The following is a 9724-nucleotide window of genomic DNA, read 5'->3' on the forward strand; positions in this document are numbered from 1 at the left end:
AGCCCAGGTTGGATGCATGAGACAAGTGCTCGGGCCTGGTGCACTGGGAAGACCCAGAGGGATCGGGTGGAGACAGAGGTGGGAGGGGGGACCGGGATGGGGAATACATGTAAATCCATGGCTAATTCATTTCAATGTATGACAAAAACCACTGCAATGTTGTAAAGTAATCAGCCTCCAACTAATAAAAATAAATGGAAAAAATAAAAAAATAAAAAAGAAATTGTGTGTCTAAGCAACCACCTCATAAAGATATTGATACCTGATAAAGGTAGCATTTGAAAACTTCCTTAGGAAAACTTTTGAGCAAACAAGCCCAGGGACAGAAAATATAAATGGAGAATAAAACAAGGGGTCAGTTCCTGGAGATACAGGATACATAGCTTAGGAATGAAGGAAGATGAAGATGTCTTTGAAGGAAAGATGGCAAGTAAGGTAATTCAGTATCAAGTTTTGATTACCTTCAAATTACTGAAGACAAATTCTTTAGAAATTATACAATGCTTCTAGATTGATATATCCAAACTATATTAGATGATTAGCATGCTTTCAGAATGTAGAATTTTCTTGAGATTATGGTATTCCACCTTTGATGGAAACAGCTTATATATTTAAAGTGATATCTTAATATGAAAATTAAATTTTATTATAAAAAAGGAAGATACACTTTAAATAACCTGTGAAAGTATCTATGATTTATGCTACAGTATACTTATCTCCCTAGAGTGGATTTTTTTTTCCTGTGTAATATATCATTAAATTCTTTCTTATTTTTAAATGTCCCTTCAATAATTTAGTTGTTATTTAGTCTTATAGGAGAATTCCAAAATACCTTGTCATCTTTTCAACATTTTTGTGCCTCTGGGAAAACTACAGAAGCAAAGATTAGAGAAATAAATCTTGTTTTTATAAATATCTAGAATAAATCTGTCATTTTGCTATGGCAACCGTAATATCTGTACCTGTAGACATTCCCCTTTTTAAATCCAAAGAGAGTTTGAAATAGAAGACTCATAAAAGCCACAGCTTCTGTTGTTTTCAGCTGCCTGAATCTCCCATCATTTAATACAGGCAAATCTAACTCAGAGAAGAACTTTTGTGAAAGTTTTGTAGGTCAGATTTCACCATACTCATCCCAATCCTTCAACATTATTCCTTTCTCATCCTCTCACTTATCCACTCATATCTTCTGAAAAGAAGTTTCTCTCTATTAAAAGAATGCTTCCCAACTTTAAGACTTACTATAAAGTTACAGTAGTTAGTACAGGATGCTACCATGCTATGTTTAGGCGTTCAGTCATGTCAACTCTTTGTGATCCCTTGGACGGTAACCCACCAGGTTCCTCTGTTTATGGGCATTCTCCAGACAAGAATAGAGTAGATTGCCATGCCCTTGTTGAGGGGATCTTCCCAACCCAGGGATCAAACCCAGGTCTCTTGCATTGCAAGCAGATTCTTTATCATCTGAGTCACCAGGGAAGCCCAAATGAACTGGAGTGAGTGGCCTGTCCCTCTCCAGGGGATCTTTTCAATCCAGGAATTGAACCAGGGCCTCCTGCATTGAAGGCAGATTCTTCACCTACTGAGCTACCAAGGAAGCCCCAATTCAGTATAATATTGGCAAAATAGATAGATGAACATAACAGAATAGAGAGTCAGACACAGATTCTATAAATACAGTCAACTTATCTTTGACAAAATAGCAAAAGCTAAATAATGGAGCAAAGAATTAGTCATTCAGCCCTGTCTGACTGTAGCCAGCCAGGCTCTTCTGTCCATGGTATTCTCAAGGCAAGAATATTGAAGTGGATTGCCTTTCCCTTCTTCAGGGGATATTCCCAACCCAGGGATCAAACCTGGGTCTCCTGCATTGCAGGCAGATTCTTTACCATCTGTGCTATCAGGGGAGCAAAGAGACTCTTCAGCAAATGGTTCTGGAACGACTGGACATCCACAAGCAAAAAAGTGAATATAAGCATAGACCTTGAAAAGTGAAAGTGAAAGTGTTAGTTGCTCAGTTGTGCCCAATTCTTTGTAATCCCATGGACTGTAGCCCACCAGGCTCATCAGTCCATGGAATTCTCCAGGCAAGAATACTGGAATGGGTAGCCATTTCCTTCTCCAGGGGATATTCCCTACCTGGGGATCAAAGCCCTTTCTCCTATTGTAAAGTAATTAGCCTCCAACTAATAAAAGTAAATGAAAAAAAAAAAAAAGAAAAAGAAGAAAAAGAATTAAATGAACAATAATGTACTTGAACCCTCAAGGAAGGACACTTTGAAAACTTATATTCAAAATAAAGAGCTAAGCTAGCAAGAAACAACAACAACAAAAAAAAAACAAAGCCCTATCTCCTGCAGATCCTTTACCTTCTGACCTTAGACTCTTCATAAAAATTAGCTCACAATGGATCATAGGTCTACATGTAAATCATAAAGCTATAAAAAATTCCAGAAGATAACACAGAAAGAAACCTATATGACCTTGGGAATGGTGATGCCTTTATAGATACAATCCATGAAAGAAATCATTGATAAAACTGGATTTCAGTAAAATGAAAAATACCTTCTTGGGGGAAGATAATATTAAAAAAATTAGAAGACAAGCCAGAGATTGGGAGAAAATATTTGCAAAAGATGCATCTGATAAAGGATTGGTATACAAAACTGAAAAGAACTCTTAACACTCAATAATAAGAAAATTACTACCTAGATTGCTGGTCTTCACTATTATGATTCAGAATTCTTAGGCAAGATAGCAAGAAACAAAGAAGTTTGACACCATCAGGAAATAATATAAAACAAGTGATTAATGGTCCAAAGATAATTAAACCACATACACTTTAAAAGAAAGAGTACTTTTTAATCTTATAATATTCTAATCTGATTATATGGAAATGAAAATTTAAGAGACCATTTTGAGGATGTATAACAATTCACATGCCTTGTGCAAGGAGCCTGAGCACAGACTAAGAAAAGGTCTTTAGACTTTAGTTTTCTATCTCAGTCCTCCGTACGAGTATGTATGGCATTTTTCACCCTGTAAGGAGAAAAATGTTATTAAGTTTGATAAAGGCAGCAAAAGCAAGTAACCACAGGAAGGATTTATTCCATTTTCATCAGTTGTACAGCTCTGGACTTAGGAGTTGAACTTCTCAAAGTAGAGAGCATTAATCTGAGTTGACCAGTTTACATATTATTAAACTGAGTGTTTTGATCCATGCCAAGCTGAACAGAGAAATGGTTTTATATTCTGAGAAAATAAGTCTTTTCCCCTTTAAACTAGCTTTTGCCCTCAAATTTCCTTGATTTAGATGTCTTACTAAGGATCCTACTGAAACTTGGTTGAAAAACTTATCTTCCACCTGAGTTAGCCTATATATATATATATATATATATATATATATATATAAAGGCCATAATGTCTTGTTAAGGGACTATATAGATATATAAACACTTAGTAAGACATCTATTACAAACAACAAAATATTCAGAATCATTTTTCCTGTTTCAAAAACATTTGAATATGTTTCTCTAACCAATATATTCTTAAACATTATTTTAATTATTTCCACTAAGTATTTACAAACTGGAAATTTGTGTTTTTTTTCTGCTGTAATGATGAACTACTGTGTTTCTGAATAAGAATCCAATATTTAACCATTCTGTATGAGCTCGAAGTTTCCTTATGTTGTACCTTAAGAAAGAGCCTGAAAGAGGCCAGAGAGTCACTGGTCCCATCTTGGCACTGGGTATTGCTGTAATGATCTCAGTGTCCTTCAGCTTCTACTGCCAAAGAATGATGTAATCAATTTGATGCCATCATTTGGCCCTGGGGCATTCAACAAGATGCCCTGAGTACACTGCTACTTAGCAGACATTTAAAGTTGGTCAAGATGATTATTGCTGGCTTGCCCAGTTCTGCATGATCTAACTCTGGTTTAACTGGAAGTGCTATCAATGAAGAGAAAATTGAAATCTAGATAACTTTTAGAGTCCAACAACGTTGCAAGGAATCTAGCTAGATTCTATTACAATGTGCACCTTTCCTCCAAAAGTTTTTGTTGTAGTAGGTATCCATTTGCTAGAGACTTGTTTTTCTGTCTAAAAAGCTGGGATATGGTCAAAAAGTCAGGCCTCTTTAATGCATATACCTATGCATTTTTACAGAGTGATTTAGCCAGTACTTTTGAGAAAAATATTAAAATGGCAGTCAGACTTCTATGCTTCATCTTGGCTATACTATAAATTAGTTCTACACTATGGCCTCATCTCTGGATTTTGTTCTTCTTTTGCTGTTTTCTTATCTCTAAATTAAGGTAATTCCCTCAAGGTCTTTTCTGCCTCCAAAAATTCTACAAGTTTATGACTGGCTATAAAATCAATACTTTAGATGAGCTATCTTGATAAAATGAGGCTATTAAAAATATAGGCATATTCAACATATTTTTAATTTATCAACATTACTGCTCCAGCATCAATTTCAAAAGATCAGAGACCAAAATAATGAATTTTAATGCTTGCTATCACATAAATCCTCATCTTGTATTAAGGCAACTTTTGAATGTGTGTTAGTTAAAGTTCTTTGGTTTCAAATAATAGAAATCTATTTGATCTAGTTTAGGCTAAAGGAGGTGGAGAAGGCAATGGCACCCCACTCCAGTGTTCTTGCCTGGAGAATCCCAGGGACGGGGGAGCCTGGCAGGCTGCCATCTATGGGGTCATATAGAGTCGGACACGACTGAAGTGACTTAGCAGCAGCAGCAGCAGGCCAAAGGAGGACTTAAGACAGAGAAGCATCTGCCGGGACACAATGGTAGGGAGCACCCTGGACTCTGGAAAGGAGTTGAAACACAGCCTGGACAACCCTCAAGATATTTGTGACAGTCAGTGTTTTTCCCTGTGTCGTCTGGCCTACAGATAATTAGCTTAAAGAACTCTTTTTCAGAAGAGCTTTGTTTTTGCCAACTTCCTCCAATCTGACAGATCTTCTCCTGTTTTAATTCCTCATTTCAAATGTATTTTCTTTCTTGGTACTTAACAGAATGTCTTTTAGGCATTTACTATGTGGAGGCTTGTTCTTATTGATCTGTTGTGCCTGTCTCACTTTCAGGCATGGATCATAATGACTAGATTTTTTGATGTTTCCCAAGCAGCTAGCACAATGTCCATGTAAAACAGGTTCTCAGTAAGTGACCATTGAATGACTAGAGACATAGGGTCCCTTTTAACTTTACTACTCTCTGTACTGACAGCTTCATTCTGCCTCCCCCGCCCCGCTTCTCTCTCTTTATGTGTGTGCATATAGGCATGGTTACTGGTTTCTCCTCACACATGGTTGTCAAAATGATCATTGATCACCTTCCTATAAATCCTGATTTCAAATGCCATCCTGGAGATCATTATGGTGTAATAATAAGGTCTAAGGATGGGAAGTGCCCCATCTGGCTTCATTCAAATAACTAATTAAAAATAAAAAAGGTCTCAGGACATGGTAAAGTAGAGATGCCAAGATTACAATATACACCTTCCTCCCCTAAGTAAAAGTGTAGTCTTGAAGCAGAGACAGTACAGAATCACCTGGTCTTTCTTGAGGATAAAGAACATTGATTCAGATCAAGCAAAAGTTTTTAGTTTCTATTATGTTTTCAGCACTGGTGCTGGGTTTAGAAAGATGCAACAAGATTTCTACCTTATAGGAACCTAGACTCTAACTCTGAAGCCAAGCTCAACACAGATTAGATAGTCATGAATTAAACAGAAAGATCACTTTCTAGCATCTAACTAATCATGATCTTTTTCCCTTTGAAAGATTTTTGATTTATAAAGACAAAATCCTTGATAATACATACCAATTCTGTGGAATTATGCAAAGGGTACATATGTATATACATATATGTGTGTATACTATATGAAATAATATTAGTGAAAATAAAAAAAAAGTGAAGTTGCTCAGTTGTGTCCAACTCTTTGCGACCCCATGGACTGTAGCCTACCTGGCCCCTCCATCCATGGGATTTTTCAATCAAGAATACTGGAGTAGATTGCCATTTCCTTCTCCAGGAGATCTTCCCAAGCCAGGGATTGAACCCGGGTCTCCCGCATTGCAGGCAGACGCTTTACCATCTGAGCTACCAGGGAAGTCCTATATACAGTAAAATATTTGAAATTTTCAAAAGAATATATTGTGGACCTCTCTATGATCATTTTTTACCTGCCATATATATAAGAAAGAAAGATTAGAAGGTTAAAAAAATAGTAATTTTTTTATTTCTTGGTTTTGTAGCTTAGCCAGAGACTAATGAGGTACAAAAGATTGAAATATATGTGTTAGTATACTGTAATGGTCTTTATCTTTCTGGCTTACTTCGCTCTGTATAATGGGCTCCAGTTTCATCCATCTCATTAGAACTGATTCAAATGAATTCTTTTTAATGGCTGAGTAGTATTCCATGGTGTATATGTACCACAGCTTCCTCATCCATTCGTCTGCTGATGGGCATCTGGGTTGCTTCCATGAAGCTACTTTTTTTAGACTATAACTTTTTTATATAATTAAGTGTGAATTACTTGACAAAGAATTGACACTAGGCTATTTCTTCATTAGAAGAGATGGCTATTCCATAGAGTAAGGCTAGAAACAGCACTTCCTGTCCTAATCTTTTTCAGAATAATTCTTCCTTGCTAGCCCATCAAACATTATTGCCATGAATTATGTAATCATCTAAGAAAATAGTTTTGTGGAAAGCAATTTCTAACGATATTTGCTACAAGAATAGGCCTTTATAAATAAAAACCACTAATAAACAGAGTGTTTTGCATTTCTTCCTTTGTTGTCACAATGTTATTCATAGTCTTTCAATGCTTCTCCTACAACTATATTTAGTTACTTGTCATAATTAATATTCCTTTTACTTGGTTTTATTTTTAGAGCCAATTAGCATAAGAAACTTTGTTCTCAGTTTTCTGTAGTCTTTGCCTTTGTTCTCATGGAAAATTTCCCCATTGTCTTTTAGCATATGTAGAATCAGAAGATATAATAATGACATCTTTGAAAGAAATGAAAGGGAATAGTGAAACTGAAAGCCACTCAGTCGTGTTCAACTCTTTGTGACCCCATGGACTATACAGTCCATGGAATTCTCTAGGTCAGAATACTGGAGTGGGAAGCCTTTCCCTTCTCCAGGGGATCTTCCCAACCCAGGGATCAAACCCAGGTCTCCCACATTGCAGGCTGGTTCTTTACCAGGTTAGCCACAAGGGAAGCCCAAGAATACTGGAGTGGGTAGCCTATCCCTTCTCCAGTGGGTTTTCCTGACCTAGGAATTGAACTGGGTTCTCCTGCATTGCAGGTGAATTCTAAGACTAACTGTAAAAAGATGTAGAAATGAGTACTTGTAGACATAATGGCATGAGATATAGCATAAATAACAAAATCAAAAACATTGACATCTTCGTAGATTTACTTTAGATAGGTAACGACATGGATGTTCCTGGAGGACATTATGTTGAGTAAAATAAGTTAGACATAAGAAAGAAAAAAATTTGCATAATTTTACTTTTGTGGAATCTAAAAAACCCAAATATATGGGACAATTGCTACACTGGGCAGGATATAGAGGGACCACAGGCATAAATCATGACTGACCTAGGAAAATATATGCAGTCATCCTAATGATAATCTTGGGAAAATACTGGCATGGAGTGGAGACTGGACTTATGGAATCAGGTCCAGTGCACAAAAGCTGATAAAAGAAGTTGACTTAGATGTTGAGCAAAGCATTTAAGGCACATGAAAGAGAAGATGGGGAAGGGTTATATCTCACTCCGTTCAGCCTGCTATAATAGAATCCTAGACGCTAGATGGCTTGTAAACAATAGAAATTTCTCAGAGTTCTAGAGACTGGAAGTCTAAGATCAAGGTGCTGGTAGATTAACAGGTCAGGACCTGTTTCCAGGTTCATCAACAGCTATGTTCTTACTGTGTCTTCACGTGGCAGAAGCGGGCAGGAGAACTCTCTGGGGCACTAATCCCATTCATGAGGGCTTCACCCTCTTGACCTAGTCATCTCCTGAAGATTCCACTTCCAAATACCATCACATTGGGAATTACATTTCAATGTGTGAATTAGGGGTTGAGGGGGAACATTTAGCCTAAAGCAGGCACCAGTGGAGTAGAAAATGTTAGTGCCCATAGAAAATAAACCCTCATCCACCCATGCTTAATTTATATGCAGAGTCACTTCCAGGGATTGTGTATTAGCCCCAGGATGGCATGCCAGGTTTGGTTCTGATACTCACTCTTGCTGAGATAAAACAACCATCCTCTTTTTCATTTCCCTGGGAATACTTTAGAGGTTGGGAATCATTTTCAATAACCTCCTCAGAACACAAACCATCCTAAAGTATGTTATCCCCTTTTCCTAGAAAAAAGCTCATCCTACACGTCTCAATATGGCTACCACAGATCCAGTTGTTCTCTCTTTCACTTTCTAACAGAGGCTGCCCTTGGTGAATCAAAGACGATTTTTAGGTACTCAGGTATTGTCTGTGTTGAGAAGAGGATGAACGCAAACAATTTAACCTCTAATGAAGTGCCTTAACAAAAACATAGTCATTACAACTGGAGCCTTAAAATGAAGTTCAGCATATACAACTGTTTTTGCTATTTCCTTATTCATGATCTCTTAATAATTAATTCATGTCCAGTCGAGCTCATGTTGATGTATTTCTCCTTCTTCTTTGTTTATTGTACAAGTTAAATAAGAGCCCATCTTAAAATATATACACAGAATGTAAAAGAAACATAACTTTGTGCTGATGCAAGCACACATTTGCCAAGAGTACCTTCTGCCTTCTGGCACAGAACATCATTTTACTTTAGACAAATGAGTTCTTGTTTGACAAGAGTGAAACAAATGATCATAAATCAAATCAATGTGGGAAAAAATATTAGACTTCAACTGAACTGTATTAAATCCTGGGGCCAAAAGTACCACTAGTGCTTTCCAACACCCAGGGTGAGTCACTTAAAAAATGAGAGTTTGGGGCCCTAACAAGGAGTTAGGTAATGATCAAAGTTGAAAAGAACCTCAGAGGAAAATGAAGAGGCACAAAAGCCAAAGGCAGCTCCACTAGAGCAGTTTAACAAAGATACAATAAGAGGGTATAAAAAGTGTTGGAGTAGGTCAATGCTAAAATAGGATCTCTAACCAAATACATACAATAACCCCAAATAGAAGCCTCTTTGGATATGAGAGCCCATAGTGAGGGGATCTGGTCTAGGGAAGTTTGAGAAGGAAGATAAGCCTACAAATGAAACATTAAGTTTCACTAGTAAAAGCAAGAAAATATAGAGACCGCTGTTTCACAGAAGTCAAAGAAACTCAGTGTTTCAAGGAGATAGAATAACAGTGAGTGCTGCTGTGATGTAAAGAAAGATGAGAGCAAAACAAAAAAAATTTCCATTAGATTTAGGAAAATGAGATCCAAGTTGACTTCAGTTCAGTTCAGTCGATCAGTTGTCTCCAACTCTTTGCGACCCCATGAATCACAGCACGCCAGACTTCCCTGTTCATCACCAACTCCCGGAGTCCACCCAAACCTATGTCCATCAACTCGGTGATGCCATCCAACCACCTCATACTCTGTTGTCCCCTTCTCCTCCTGCCCTCAATCTTCCCCAGCATCAAGGTCTTTTCCAATGAGTCAACTCTTCACATGAG

The 9724-nt window shown here is 37.3% G+C and overlaps 1 non-coding gene across 1 annotated transcript; it reads right to left on the reverse strand.

The window, feature by feature from the left end:
* Positions 1–6068: 6068 nt before the first annotated feature.
* Positions 6069–6140, reverse strand: TRNAC-GCA (transfer RNA cysteine (anticodon GCA)). The gene has a single exon. It is a non-coding gene; the product is annotated as a tRNA-Cys (tRNA).
* Positions 6141–9724: the final 3584 nt, after the last annotated feature.

This window comes from Odocoileus virginianus, chromosome 27 (assembly GCF_023699985.2).
Source record: "Odocoileus virginianus isolate 20LAN1187 ecotype Illinois chromosome 27, Ovbor_1.2, whole genome shotgun sequence".
Taxonomy (NCBI): domain Eukaryota; kingdom Metazoa; phylum Chordata; class Mammalia; order Artiodactyla; family Cervidae; genus Odocoileus; species Odocoileus virginianus.